Genomic DNA, 15,809 nt, shown 5'->3' on the forward strand with positions numbered 1-15,809 from the left:
TCAGGCAGGGGAAGAGAAGATCAGGTTTCTTAGAAGTAACCGGTATTCAGAAAATTAAACTTGAGAACATAAAATGGTAGCATACTTATGTAAAAACTACCATTAAGAAAAAAATGAAGGGGCTGTGAATATGGATTAATGAGAGAGTGCTTGCCTAGCATGCACGAAGCCCTGGGTTCGATTCCTTGAGTTCAACCCAACAACTGGCAAAGAGATAGCTACCTAGGTAGGTAAGTAGGTATAAAGAAAGAAACAAAGAGAGAGAGAGAGAAAGAAAGAAAGAAAGAAAGAAAGAAAGAAAGAAAGAAAGAAAGAAAGAAAGAAAGAAAGAAAGAAAGAAAGAAAGAAAGAAAGAAAGAAAGAAAGAAAGAAGGAAGGAAAGAAAGAAAGAAAGAAAGGAAAAAAAGAAAAAAAGAAAAGAAAGAAAGAAAGTTGATAGATGAAGCTGTTTTTCACATCAGAAGGAAAGAAGGGAACATTTTCTAGTCATGAGGCTTTCTGCAGTGTGCCAGGACACCAGCATCACTTTCACACAACCGCAGAGCAGGATGACTGTCTCTGTCCCACTTCTCAGGCAGCCAAGCACCCCAGAGTCAAGAGGGCAGAGCCAGGTTCTAACTCAGCTGCTTGGAGACAGAAGAGAAATGGCCCTACCTCTCCTTGGACTGGGGATTTGCATTTATGATTTGGAGCATGAAGTAAGGAGAATGGACTGGCAGAGATAGAACGGTCTTCAAACCGGACAGATGGAGAGTCAAAAACCCACTCCCTAAGACCAGGAAGCAGGATTTTTCTACTCTGTTCCGCCCCTCTCCCCCACTAAACTGGCTCTCTATTGGTAACCTAAAGATAGCCTGAGGCTCCTTTCACCTGAGGGAGGAAGGTTAATTAGTCATCATTTGAAGAGGCTGAGAAAAGCCTGACCCTGCTGAAACTCTAACAAATGTTTCAGGTTTCCCTCATTACTGGTTGTGCCTGGAATGAATGAAGTGGTTTTGCAGCTCACTTCCCTGTTGAGTGTGTACCTTCTGCCTCTTAATCCTGCAGGTCTAGGTCTCTCCAACTAGCCTGGCTTTTGAAACTGTTTTCTGTCCTTCAAATAATGTTACACTGTAGTTCTTCCTGCTAACAGGGCTAGGGCTTGGATCCTGAGACCTTCATTTGAACCCAGGATGGGTCAATAATATTTCTTTCCTTCTATAGCTCAAGAACTCCAAGAACATTTAGAGCGTAAGTAACTTCTCATCACCAAGGGAAACACAGGAATCTCTTGAGCATCTGACCTTTCAGAACTGGAAGTCAGGTGTCCTAGACTTCCATGCCCTGGCTGTTTTCACCCTGTGATGCTGAGACCTAGGCCTCCTGAGATAGTGTGTGGGCTTGAGCTATTGGTTCTCTGCTAGGTTCAGAACTATAATGACATTGACAATACAAGTCAACTGCTTATCACAAAGGACTTGGGGAGCATATTAAGCCTTTCAACAATGGGCCTTTCAGAACCCTGCAGGACACAAGTTTATAATGCTAGAGTCTGAGAGGCTGGGCTTATGTATGTGCTACACTTGAACCTTGAGGTCTGGCTCCAAATCTGGTGTACAACAGCATTCATTTACGAAAAAATATTCTCATAATTAGGAAATAGGAAAAGTACTTTGATTATCCCTCACTCTTTTTCCAGTTGTGTGTCTCAAACTGAAGCCTGGGCGCTGTCCCTGAGCCATTCAGCTCAAGGCAAACACTGTACCAATTGACCCACAGTGCCACATGGGGTTTTTTGATGGTTCATTGGAGGCAAGAGTCTAACAGGCTTTCCTTCCCTAGGCTGTCTTCAAACTGTGATCTTCAGATCTCAGCCTTCTGAGAAAGTAGGTTTCCAGAGCCACTGGAATCTGGCGTATTGTTTTTGCCAGACCTGGGGCTTGAAATTAGGGCCTGGGTACTGTCTCTGAGCTTCTTTTTCTCAAGGCTAGCCCTCTACCACTTGAGCCACACCACAGCTTCTGGCTTTTTCTGAGTATGTGGCAGTGAGGATTCAAACCCTGGCAATCATGCATGCTGAGCAAGCTCTCTACCACTAAGCCACATTCCCAGCCCCAACCTTATGATTTCATCCCTCGACTTGCCTATCCATAAGAAAAGGCTTCTGAGTATAAGTCATCTAAACAAATCACTATAGGAAGTTGTCCAAAGATAAATAAGACAAAGCTCATACTGGGGACAGCCTCTAACCATGTGATGACTTGACAAATGCCTCGATTTAATTATGTATCATGTTTCAACACTTAATAAAGTATTAATGAAAAATGAGCATGAGTCAATGTACTAAATTATTGTGTATAATTTTATAATAGATGTACAAAACGTAATTAATATTATGTGTATAATACTAAATCCAATAAACAATATAATGAATAAATTAAAATTAAATACAAAATCAATAATAATAATCATGATATGAAATAAACATACATATGTACCTATATATCATATATTACACATGTATACAAATATTTTTTTCTATTGGAGGGTCTTAATTCAGGCCCTGCGAACTCTAGCTTGAAAATCTTTTCCTCAAGAACAGTGTGCTTAGCCTTCACCCATGGTGCAAAAGAGTTACTTGGACAGTGAGCTCAAATCCCAGAAATGGCAGAAATACTGGCCCCAGTTCCAAGACAATGACTTAATATTTGTAACAGAAGCAGTTATGTTTATTCAGTTCCATAATGAACATTTAAAAATATCAGTGTAGAATTTTGTACAGCTACTCAGACATCCTTCACTTACCCCCAAAGTGCTTCTTGAGCACTACATATTTTTGTATGTTTTTTACTGTAAAAATATTGTACAGAGGGGTCACAGTTATATGAGCAAAGTAATGAGTACATTTCCTATTGAGCATTGTTGCCTCGTCGTTTGTTTTCACCCTACCTTCCCTTCCCGCCAGTCTTCACAATTAACTTTCCCTGTCGAGGTCAGTGACTTAATTATTTATTTTGGCTTGGCATGGGGTTTGAACTCAAGTAGTGGCAACTCTGCGCCTTCTGTCACATTGCTATACATTCATCAAGTCTCTGAGTTCAAATCCCAGGCTAGGAAAGAAAACTGGTAGAAATTCCAAACCAGGGAGCTTTATTATTTCCAGTTAGTTTGTTAGTTAGTTAGTTCATTAATTTTGCCAACCACGGGTCTTGAACTCAGGTCATGGCAACTCTGACTCAGCTTAACTCTCCCTAGGATGGGGGGCAGCCTCGGGACCCACAAACTATCCTGGGACCCTAGGCCCAGATGGCTTGCAGGACGAAAAATAAACAGAACAGCAGAAATAGTAGGGAGCTGTAGAGGGCTCAGGGTTTTATAACTTTTTCTTTGCAAGGTGACCATCCTGGGTCTGAATGACGGGAAATCCTGAGATACTGGTTTCTGGACCAGGAAAAGTCATGGAATGCTATCGATCTTATCCTTGAATGAGTACTTCATGCATGATGTGACTAGGAAATGATGGGCAAGACTCATGGGATATCGCTTATTTGTAAAGCAGTGTAGATGAAGCGTGACAATAATCATCACAGTCATGAAATGAAGGCATCTGGAAAGATCCAAGAATCAGTAGACACATGGTAGATTGGATTCCATCACAGGTTATCGTCTCTCCTACTTTATACAAATGTGTACTTATTTGCATACTACCTTCAACTTATGAATGGATGACTGCTGTGTGCCCTCCCCCAATACCCCCACCTGGGGGTCCATCTCAGGTTCTGGGAACAGCCTTACTCCTTAGTGGCTCACAGACTGGTGTGCTCACATGGACCCATTCGTCAATTGGGTCTGCTTGTCCCCGAATTCAGATCCCAGCAGTGCCAAAAGATTCATCCTGATGTCAAAAGCCAATTGTTGCACCTGTGTTCCTTTCCTATGCAAGTCCTGGGTCTCAGCTAGGATGAAAAATGCATGGGCCACCCTGGGGCCATGGGAATAGGTTGTTATCATATGAACCCAGTTATACCTGTCATCATTTACTGAAGAAAATACACAATACATCCATGAATAGCATACAAAATAGAATAACTACACTAAATGCACAATGCAGTCCACACACGGATTTGAATATACATTCCATGTTTAAATGATGCCTTCAGGACAATTGTGGCCTCCCTAGTGCTCGATCTCTGTTTCTGGGAACAGTCCAGCAACTTAGTGGCTCACAGTCTAGTGTGATCACATGGGCCTATTGGGCAGTTGGGCCTCCTAGGCCCAAAGTTCAAATCCCAGCACTGCCAAAAATTCACCCTGATGTGAGAAGCAAGCCATTGCACAAGGTTTCCTGTGCTGTGCAAGTACTCAGCTAGGATGGAGAATGCATAGGCAACTCTATACTCATGGGAATAGGTTGTCATCCACGTCACCACAGTTATATCTGTCATCCTATACTCAAGGTAATACACAATACATCAATGAATAAGACACAAAACCAAGACAATGACTACACTGAATGCAAGATGCTGCTCATCCAGCTATGGAAATATAGATCCTCTGTTTAAATGATGAATTTATGACTATATTGGCCCCACCTGGGCTCCATCTCAGGTCCTGGGAATGGCCTAGCTCCTTAGTGCCTCACAGGCTGTTGTATTCAACATGACCCATTCACCAATTGGACCTGCTAGGCCTTGAGTTCAAATCCCAACACTGCCAAAAGATTCATCTAGATGTGAGAAGCCAATAGATCCACCTGTTTTCCTGTCCTGTGAAAGTCCTGGGTCTCAGCAAGGATGGGAAATGATATATAGGCAACTCTATAGCCATGGGAATAGGTTGTCATCCATGTCATCACAGTTATGTCTATCACCATACTCAATAAAATACACAATACATCCATGAATAAGACACAATTAAAAGAATAACTACACTGAATGCAAGAAGCATACCACACCTGCAGGTAAAGAGAAACCCTATGTTTAAAAAAGGTGGGCTTGTTATTTTTTCCAGTGTTGGGGCTTCAAATCAGGCTCTGGGTCAGGCCTGACATTCTAGTCTTCAAGGATTGTGAGATTCTCCTTACCCCAAAGTGCAACAGAGCTACCCATTCCTCAGTTCACATCCCAGTACTGACAAAAAATTCATTCTGTTGTCAGAAGCCACTCTTTGCACATGTTTTCCTCTCTTGTGCAAGTCCCGGATCTCAACTAGGATAGAGAATGCATAGGCAACCCTATAACCAGGGGAACAGGTTGTCATCCATGTCAGCACAGTTATACCTGTCACCATACTCAATAAAATGCACAATACCTTCATGAATTAGACACAAAATTAGGAGAAGTGAACCAAATGCAAGATGCTGTCTTCACAGGTATGTAAATATAGATCCTATGTTTAAATTATGAATTTATGCCTATCCTGGCCCTCCCTGGGACTCGATGTCAGGTTCTGGGAATGGCCTATCTCCTTCGTTGCTCACAGGGTGGTGTCCTCACCTTGACCCTTTTGCCAATTGGGCCTGCTAGGCTTTGAGTTCAAATCCCAACAGTGTCAAAAGATGAATCCTGATGTGAGAAGCCCATCAATTCACCTGTTTTCCTGTCCTGTGAAAGTCCTGGGTCTCAGCTAGGATGGAGAATGCATAGGAAGTCCTATAATCCTATAGCAATAGATTGTCATCCATGTAAACACTATTATATCTGTAAACATGCTTAGGAAAATGCACAGTACTTCCATGGATAAGACAGAAAATAAGGAGAAGAAGTACACCAAATACAAGATGCTGCCCACACATGTAAATATAGATCCTATGTGTAAATAATGAATTTATGACTACTGTGGCCCATCCTGGGGATCAATGTCAGATCCTGGGAATGGCCTAACTCCTTAGTTGCTCACAGGCTGGTGTGTTCACCGTAAACTATTCACCAATTGGTCCTGCTAAGCCCTGAGTTCAGATCCCAACACTACCAACAATTGGATCATGGAGTATGAAGCCAAGTGTGCAACTTTTTTTATTTTCTCTGAGAGTCCAGGTTGTCAGGCATGCTGGAGTACACGTTTAAAAATCTAGATGCCATGTTATAGGATGTAATCAACGTAATAAACGGAATGGGTGTCATCATAGTAAAATCAACGGTAAATAAATGAATAAAACAAAAAGTACAAGGAACAACCACACCAAATGTGTATGGACTGAACATCCATAGGTAAGTACAAATCCTATCTTTGCAATGTATACAAATAGTATGTTTTCCAGGGCTGTGGCTTGAATTCAGGCCTAGAGTACAGGCCTGACTTCCTTAACTTTAAATATGATGAGCTTCCCCTTCTTCCACAGTGCTGCAGATTTACCCAGACCCTGAGTTCAAATCCAAAGCCTGGCAGAATAAACAGGGTGAATTGCAAGCCAGGGAGCTAATTTCTTTTAATTTTTTTTCCTCAGCATGTGGCTTGAACTCAGGTCGTGGCAACAGCTTCAATCACCCTATGCTGGGGTGCAGCCACTGGACCCACAGCTGATCCCGGGATCCTAGACCCCCAGGCCTTGTGTGGAAAAAAATGCACCGAAAAAATATGGCATGATGGCCTTTTTTAGGTTTTCTTTCATAGCCCGGTGACCCTCTTGGGTCTGAATGACACTGTTGCAAAGAGTACTTCACCTTGCAATTCTGAAGGTTGGCAGACTATTGGGGAAGCCATAGGCCCACATGGCAAGGTAGGTCCTGATTTCGAATCCCCTTCCTGGCACCAACCAAAGGCAGGAGATACTAAGAGACTAGGTCCCATCCATAGGAATAACAATGGAATGTTATCAATGTCATGGTTGAATGAGTTGATTATGAATGATGCTCGTATAAAATTAGACAGCATCATTTCAGGAGACTGATTTCATTTAATATTTATGAATCATTAAAAGAATAATATTACAGGAATGCAATAATTTCAGGACACTGATTTCATCATTTGTTAATGATGAAAACAATAACATTAATTACATGGAGGCATAATAAATACCCAAGAATTGGTAGGAATATAGTCCATATAACTGAATAATGTATAGACATCTCTGTCACTCTATAAAGATATATATTTATGAGCATACTACTATCTGGGTGTCAATCTGTTCTTATTTTTTCAACTGATGGGGCTCGATCTCAGGTCCTGGGAACTGCCTGTCAGCTCAGTTTTCCCAAGGATGGCATGCTGACACTAATCAATTCATGAATTGGGCCTTGTAGGCCATGAGTTCAGATGTCAGCACTCCCAAAAAATGAATCGTGGAGTAAGAAGCAGGTGGTGACACATGTTTTCCTTTTCTGTGAAAGTTCTGTGTGTCAGGTATGAAGTGGAATACATATGCAGACCTATATCCTATGTAATCAATGTACTCACTATTCTATGTGTCATAATAGTCAATAAAATGAATAGTCAATACAGGAATAAAACAAAAAAATAAAGTGAATAACTACACTGAACATAATACCGAGTCAAAATATGTATATAAATATAAATCATTTATTTAAAATTTATACAAATAGGATGTTTTCTAGTGGTGGGCATTGATTTCAGGCCTAAGGAACAGACTTGAATTTCTTGACGTCAAGGAGGCAAGCTTCACCTTCCCACACAGTGAAACAGCGTTACCCAGACCATGAGTTCAAATCCTAGTCCTGGCACCTTTACACTATGTGATGCCCAATTCTTAGGTATTTCATTATGCCCCCATTTAAATGAATGTGATTGTTTAAATGCTTCATAAAATATTAATTAAAATTGATCAGTGTACCATAATATAATTGCATATAATTTTGTCCTAGAATCATTCCAGAACTATTCAATCATGACACACATCACATTCCATTATATGGATAAAAATGAGTTTCTTAGGATCTCCTGCCATTTGGAGGTGGCAGGACCAGGATTTGAATTGTGGGTTCCAGCTCCTACTACTTTAACCTGAGGATAGGGAACTCATTGGTCTGTCCAAGAACATCAGCAAGACCCATGATTAGCCAGGCACCAGTGGCTCTCACCAGTCCTCCGTGATACTTACCAAGCTGTGATAGAAGGATCATGGTCAGTCACCCTTGGCAGGAAAGTCCTTGAAATTCCTCTCCAACTTGTGCCAACAAATCCAGAAGTAGAGGCGTGTGCCTCCAGTGGTAGTGGAGCAGCCTTGAGCAAAAGCAGCTCAAGGACTGTGCCTAAATCCTGAGTTCTAGGTCCAGGACTGGCAATAAACAGCCATATACAACAATCTGTGCAGCCATCCTGCTAAAGCAGGTCACCCTCTTGTTCCCAACTGGATTGGACAGAGTTTCCTGGGAAAGGTTCTGCTATTATTTGACTCTGCCCATTCTTTCTGCATCACAGGATTCCAGCTACACCCCCATTCTTTCATGGTTCTTTCTGACTAATGGGATACAAGAATGGAAGCCACACCCCATATTCCCCCTTTCCCCCTCCTGTCCCGGACCCGCACCTCTACTGTGCCCCACACTCTGGGCCAGGCCCTGCGGCAAATGTGCCCCAGGGGTGGGAGTGGGTGTTGACCTGAGGATCCCACCCCCATCCCTACTGGCCAGTGTCCCAGGAAACGGGAAGATGCAGGCTTGGATGAGGAGTGGGCACCAAAGAGCCCCCGGCATGGAGCAGTGGGAGCCACACAGCAGCACATCTGCACCCTTCTCCCTGGTGAGAACCTGAGGCTTTAGTCAGAGGTGGGGAGCTGCATGCCCACACCTGCCTTCTGGGGTCTTTTCCTTTTTCCTGGGGGTGAGGGTGTTGGATGCAGAAGATAGACCCCCCTTTCTGTGTGAGACCTTGTCTTCGGTGCTTGGTAAACTTTTTCAACTGAAGAGGGTCCCAGAAAACCCAGCAGGGAGGTAAGGATGCTGGGGTCAGAACAGAAGGTGAATATCTGGGAAGACCTCCTCCTCCCCCCCCCCACACACATACAATCCCCCGCCCCCAACTGTCTAAAGTTCTCACAAGTTGATCACATTTCCCATGTCTACCAGCTTCTGCTGGTGTTCCCGGTCCATCTGGTCTCCAACAAACTCAGGAGATGCACAGCTCTGTGTGTGTGTGTGTGTGTGTGTGTGTGTGTGTGTGAAAGAGAGAGAGAGACAGACAGAGACAGAGAGTCAGAGACAGAGCGAGTCAGAGACAGAAACAGAGACAGAGGCAGGGAGAGACAAAGAGAGACAGAGAGATCACAGAAACAGAGAGGCATACATAGAGAGGCAGAGAGAGACATAGAAAGAGAGGTCATGTTTCTCTTTGTACAGCCTGACTGTACTAAGGTGAGTGATCTGTTGGCAAATTGCAGGTGCTGCAAGGAAGAGTGTTCTGTTCTGTCACCGTTCTGAATGTGTGTGTGTGTGTCTGTCTGTGTGTGTGTGTGCGTGTGTGTGCATGTGTGTGTGTGTGTGTGTGTGTGTGTGTGTGTGTGTGTGTGTAGAATTGTGTTGTAACAAGGAGGCTGGATGCTTTTGGTAACTTCTACCTGCTATCTTTGGGGGGTGCATGGGCTTCACAGCTGAGGTCTGGGGGCCTAGAAGGGGGAGAGGCTTGAAGGGGACTCAGCATTGTTAAATTACAAGACCAAAGGATCTCTGTTCCCTGGAGCTGTGTACTCTCTTGGGCCTGGTTGGTGGCAGTGGGAGCTTTGGAGGACCTGGGAGTGTGGCCTGAAGTGGGTGGCTTCCCAGGGTGAAAGAGAGCATGGCCAACACTTAGTAAGGATATGAGCCCTGCTGGTATGGAGTACAACAGCATAGCTCAGACTCCAGGTCTTCTCATTATGATGTCTGAAGGGTGAAGCCAACCCTACTTTAAATCTTGAGCTGTGATCTTCAGATCTCAGCCTCCTGAGTAGCTAGGATTATAGGCAAGAGCCTCCGGCACTGGGCCTCTGGTTATTTTTTGTATATTAGGGTTTGACCTCAAGGCCTTAGGCTTGCCAGTCAGGTCTTCTAACATTCAAGCCAAGCTTTTATGTCTTGGGGATTTCTGAGATGGAGACTTAATATATGCTCAGGCTGGGCTGGATCATGGTCTTCCTATCTGTGATAGGCATGCACCACCAGGCCTTGTCCTCTGTAATTGGAATTGTAGACATATGGTGCCATGCTCTGTCATTGGTTTAGATGGATTGTTCCAAACTCAGTCCATGGCAGCCAATTCTTGACCACAGGTGAAGCTCTGGGTTGGGCCTCGACCATTGGACTTCAATCTCCTCATGTGACAGTTGTTAGGAAACAAGGGATTAATACAGAGGGAGCAGGGCCAGGCAAAGGGAGGGGCCTTCAGATACAGTTCTCAGCAATCCTGTGAGCATATGACAGTAAGATACCCAGAAAGAGATAAGATGTATGTGTTATTAATGGTGCTACAGGCATGGGATTATGAAACAAAACATGGCTTTCTTTCATTATTACCCTATCCCCATGAGGAAGGGGATCCTTCACTTTGTTCACTTTTGCAGCTGGGGAAACTGAGGCACAGAGTAGCCGAGTGACCTATTCATGACTCCCAGCTGAGAGGAAGCACGGCCTGACTTCTCAGCCATGCTCCCTAGGAAAATGGGTGCTATTCAGTCCACTTCTTGTGGTGGGAAGTCCACTTCTACTCAGTCGTGGGACTTGAACTCGGCCTGGACCCTGTTCCAGAGCTCCTCAGCTCAAAGCTAGAGCTCTACCAAGTGAGTCACAGCACTACTTCCGGTTTTGTAGTGGTTCTTTGGAGATAACAGTCTCACAGTCATTCCTGCCCGGGTTTGCTATGAACCATGATCTCATATTTCATCCTCCTGTGTACTTAAGATTATAGGTATGAGCCACCTGCCCCAGGATTAAGTGTAATTCTGACATTCTTTCAATCTCTCTCTCTCTCTCTCTCTCTCTCTTTCTCTCTCTCTCTCTCTCAGGATTTTGTTGAATGGGTGCTGGAGGAGGTGGCCCAGCATCCCCATGTGGCTGGAACCAAGGTGGCCCTCTCATCCTAGAGGTGTGCTGTTGGTCAGGAGATATCTTGCTCAGTCTGTTGTACCAGCTCCATGAGGTAAGCCCTGCTGTGCCTGGCTAGACCAAGACGGTTATTCATTGTCCATCTAGCCTTACTGTACTCAGTATTGTGTTCAATGTCCTTTTCTAGCAAAAAAAATTCTGGCCAAAATTGATACATAGTTAAAGAATGAAAATGTAATGCCATCTTAAGAAAGTCATTTAGGGCTATGGGAAAGTGGCTTCATGGTATGGTGATTGCCTAGCATGCATGAAACTCTGGGTTCAATATCTCAGAACCACATAAACAGAAAAAGAAACACTGGAAATGATGCTGTGCCTCAAGTGGTAGAGGGTTGGCCTTGAAGGAAAAAAAAGCTGAGGAATAATTCTCTATCCCTGAGTTTATGCCCCAGGACTGGCAAAACAACAACAACAACAACAAAACAAACATTTAGTAAATGAAAATAAAGAACCCATACTAGGAATATATAATTGCTGGTTCCATACTGATACCTGACAATAGTCCCTAATTCATGCACTTTAGCTAAATTAGGATACTTTGTTGAAAAAAAGTTTTGTTCATAAGGTCACGGCAATTAATGCCAGGAATGTGCTTAGATGTCAGGTGAAGATTAATTCAGGAAATTCAAAGATTCCAGGCTTTTGAGTATTCACTGCTAATCTCAATGAGAAGGGTAGTCTAAGTGAGATTTGGAAATCTTTTTGGCCAGTCATGTCACCAAAATGGCAGAGGCTAATTAACAGTTGTGACAGAAGAGAAGAAATGACTCCAGATGGAAGGAATAAATGATAGTAACTAAGGTATAGCAGAAACCATTCTAGGGAACCATTTTTGGTTATTGAAGAACTAGTTGTCAACTAGGCATATTCCTCATTGCCTTTAGCATTCTAAACCTCTTAGGCCAGTTCTTAATCTCTGTGTGGTAAATATATCTCTTTCTATGCTGTTCTTGCATACCTGGTCTCCTTTGGTTTCCTTTTTTTATTATTTTTTATTGTGAAAATACAGTGCTTTCTAAAAATATGTCTTTCTCAATTTCTCTATGAATATTTCCTGATAATAAATATACCTACACAGATGGAAGAGGCTACTAATGTAAGGGTCCCATAGCTCCTGAGTCATTAATGTAACAAAATGGCAAAGGAAGACATATTTATTGCTACCTCAATTATTCTAAAAACTGCAATGTCAAATCATTTCATTAAGTTTTCCATTCTTGTATACTTAGTGTCATTAACTTCACTAAATACAAATAGGAGCCGGCTACTGGTGGCTCATGCCTGTAATCCTAGCTAGTCAAGAGGATGAGACCTCAGGATCGTGGTTCAAAGCCAGCCTGGTCAGGGAAGTCCATGAAACACTTATCTTCAATTAACCACCAGAAATCCGGAAGTGGTGCTGTAGCTAAAGTGGTAGAGCACTGGACTTCAGCTGAAGAGCTGAGGGACATTGCCCAGGATCAGAGCTCAAGCCCCATGACCAACAGAAAAAGTGCAAAAATGACTTTAAGTTTCCCCAAAAGGAACGACAAAGTCAATAGTAATCTTCCCAAGCAGAGAAAATAATTCCAAACTGATTCAGTGCACCTACTTTTGCTGAGTTACTTAAGTTATGGATTCTTTGCTGAACATATTCTCTTCTTTTAAAAATTGTCAAATATTAGCTTTATTGTAAACTTCATCTAATATGTCTAGGATCAAAAGAGAAGTCCATAAATTGATGTCACTTGGATTTATTACTATCTCAGTTCAAAGCCAACCCAGGCATCAGAGTTGGTCAAACTCTTATCTGTAATTAAACACCATAAAATGCAAAAGTGGAGTATTGGCTCAGTCAGTAGAGTCAGTCAGTCAGTAGGGGACAGGTAGGCAGGAAAGACAACTGTACAGGGACAGGGTCCAACCTCTGAGTTCAAGCACCAGAACCAGCACAAACTAAAAAAAACAAGCAAACAAAGAAACCTCAGGTATTTCTTTGGGACCCTCTTATAGGAGTACTGTTCTGAGAAGAAGCTCCTTTTACTGATCATACTCACTGGATCCTGCTCTTTTGAAATCCTTATTGCTATGGAAAACTCAAGACCACACTAAAGGAATTGATAACTCCTGCAACAAGAGAATGATCTCAGGAGTGAAACATCCATCCATAAGACACTTTAAACCTCCATGTCTTTGCTCCTTTGCAGGAGACCACTTTTAAAATGAAGCTATTTCCTTTGTCCTATGTTGGCCTTCAAATGGCATATTGTTTCCTTTTGTAATACTCTCAACTAGACTAGAAGTTTATAGACAAGTTTTATATGAGTAAAAGACACACTAAAAAAAGTCAGGAACAGAGTTTCTTTCAAGCCTTGGATTCTTTTCTTGTATTGTAAAAAGGAAAACAAAACTTAACTTGAATTTTGTCATTCCTCTACATTCAATACCTCTCCTGGGATCAGTTTACACTTTCAGTAACAGTTACTTCCACTTACTTCCAGTAACAATCTATGGTGCTGCTCCAGATAAAATGTAAGTTTTCTGGCTTCATTGAAATACCACAAGGACACCTTTGGGCATGTGGTAACATGTGTTTCAGAGACTTAGTAAAGAGAAAATGTGAAATTTAAATTGCTTATAAATACATTATCCATTAGTATATTGAGTTCAAACTTCTTAATTGCTCTGTAAATTAAGGCGAATTTTAAATGGGAAGAAGGGTTTCAGATCATTTTTTTTGAGTGTCTGTGCTGTGCATTAATTTCCCAAGAATACATGATTTAACAGTAGGAGACATAATAGCAATAATAATAGAAAGAGAAGTTCTGTGTTTATGTATAAGGGTTCAATACAATAGAGAAGATTCTACAAATAAGACAGCATTGAAACAATAAAGTCAAGTCCAGCATGTAGAGTTATGGGAGTGATATAGAGAAAGCATTACTCCTAAGTGGAACATGAAGCATGAGGCCACTCCCTTTCTAAATCATGCTTGCTAATCACGTAAATTTGTAAAAAGTAGAATGGAAGAATAATCCTGTTTCTGATGCAAGTCAGATATTCGATCATGGACTTAACTGGAAAAAAAGAGTCCATATTGAGAGAACAGGGATTATACTAGCAATGAAACTGGTGGCTAAGATCACATTAAATTTCATTCATTTTCTTATATTCTTTTTTGCTGTTGTTGGTCATGGCAATTCACCTCTGGGACTGTGAGCTGTCCCTCTGCTATTCAGCTCAAGGCTACTGCTCTACCACTTGAGCCACAGTGTCACTTCCAGTTTTCTGGTAGTTGTTGGAGAAAAAATTCTCCAGGACTTTCCTACCCAGGATGGCTTTGAACCCCAATCCTCAGAACCAACCACCACTAGGCTTGCGATCACCTTTCTAACAGTGTACATTCAGGATATGTAATGTGTATGTTAATCTATCTTTATATGAATTCTTGAGTTAAAAATCTGGGCTACAGCTTACACTTTACACTCACAAAAATGTTTGTAGCTTAAAAGTTGATACTCCAAGAAAAATAAAACCTAAGGATGTAAAGGATTCTGGGAAGTTCAGTTTGTATCCAGCCTTGGCAGAACAGGCTTTGAGACACTACCTATAATTAATCAGGCAAACCTGGAATCCTAGACATGAGCAAGATTGCTGAATAAGAGCTTGAGACTTTTGCATAAATACATACAAACATACACATACACAGAGAAGCACTTACATGTGCACACACAAATACACAATGAAACAATTCTCAGAATATGTAGAAATGTTAGAAAACAATAGAAAATATGTCCTGAATAAGACTACAATCAATTGATAATTTTTAGTATTAGAAAGCCCTCAAGTGAACTTTCTTTAAAAAAGTTGAGAATATTATATAGCTAGGGACCAGAGACAGTAAGAGATTCAAGTAATCATTATTAATGGGATCAGATCCATGGAGGAATGAATCAGAGACCCCTGCAAGTACATCTGAAAATGTTCATATCCTGTGTCAAATGTTAGAACATCTTTGAAAATAGTACATAAACAGTCTGAGCAGTCAGTCTAGTGGACAAGATCATAGGAGAAGTTCAGAATTGCTAGTCTTTATCTAGATTAAATAAACCAACAACCTATGGCAGGGTAATGCGGTACAATCCTGGAGACTAAGACAGGAGATTAAGCAGTGGAATTACACAGTGATACCTTCCCTGGACCAGGTAGTATACTTTTTTCTCAAAAAAGCAAACCAAACAACAAGAAAGGAATACACAGTTGGAAGTTCGGGCTAATTTCATTAACATGTTTTGAGAAGTCAAGTTTCCTATTGATATGCAACACATATACAGTCCTCACTTGTTTTAAATGCTCTCTTCATTACAGAACATACCTAGATGCAAAATGGCTCATGATTCCCTCCCCCAAAATTGCGAAAGTAGGTATCATTCTGTTAGATTCCAAAGAACTGATGAAGGATTACAAAAGCTCAAGCCTGGAGAAATAGCAAAGTATGTCTAACGTAGAATTTTTTAGACCTTGCTAAACTAGAATTGAGATTTAAAATTAATATTTTGGTTTTCTTTGTAATTTCATATTTTATAGGATACAACAAAAGTCTTTTTAAGTAGAAGGTTTAACTGACAAATTCACAAATTATATTGGCATTCTATTTTCCTAGAATATATTTTCAAGAGAGTTATAATTATAACTTAGTTAATAAATAATACCAACAGTTCATGTATAACATGATAATGTGAGTAATCTAGACAGAGTTGCCAACAAATGGATGACAGTAATTTATAAATTTGGGAAAAGAGCAACTTTTGAGGGTGT

This window comes from Dipodomys spectabilis, unplaced genomic scaffold (assembly GCF_019054845.1).
Source record: "Dipodomys spectabilis isolate Male_0828 unplaced genomic scaffold, ASM1905484v1 ptg000452l, whole genome shotgun sequence".
Lineage (NCBI taxonomy): Eukaryota > Metazoa > Chordata > Mammalia > Rodentia > Heteromyidae > Dipodomys > Dipodomys spectabilis.